Source organism: Penaeus monodon, chromosome 21 (assembly GCF_015228065.2).
Source record: "Penaeus monodon isolate SGIC_2016 chromosome 21, NSTDA_Pmon_1, whole genome shotgun sequence".
Taxonomy (NCBI): domain Eukaryota; kingdom Metazoa; phylum Arthropoda; class Malacostraca; order Decapoda; family Penaeidae; genus Penaeus; species Penaeus monodon.
In genome coordinates, this window is record NC_051406.1 from 22,691,322 (window position 1) to 22,691,619 (window position 298).

General features: G+C 34.6%; 1 protein-coding gene across 1 annotated transcript in view; it reads right to left on the reverse strand.

The window, feature by feature from the left end:
* The window catches only part of LOC119586350 (vacuolar protein sorting-associated protein 37A-like), a gene marked incomplete in the record, with an annotated part of 11,403 nt that overhangs the window by 9,146 nt on the left and 1,959 nt on the right, over positions 1-298 (reverse strand). The window contains 1 exon segment of the mRNA XM_037935063.1: positions 18-147.

Below are 298 nucleotides of genomic sequence, written 5' to 3' on the forward strand. Positions count from 1 at the left end.
TTTAATATATAACATACCTGATAGTGGTAATTTCAAGTGATTGCAGTAGCTTCTATTCCTTAGGTTAGAGATGTGTAAGCCTTGGAAGGTGTGCCAAAAATGGCACGCTAACAGCTCCTTTCGACTGCGTGAAACCCCAGGTTCGCCCTAAAAAATATCTGAAATAATTTTCAATTTCTTTTGCATGCAACTGTCCAGCTGTTATGTAATTAACCAGGAAGCTAGATATGGTGGGACACATTCATTTATCTATTTATTTATAATCATCATCAATACTGTTAATATTTTAGTTAAAATG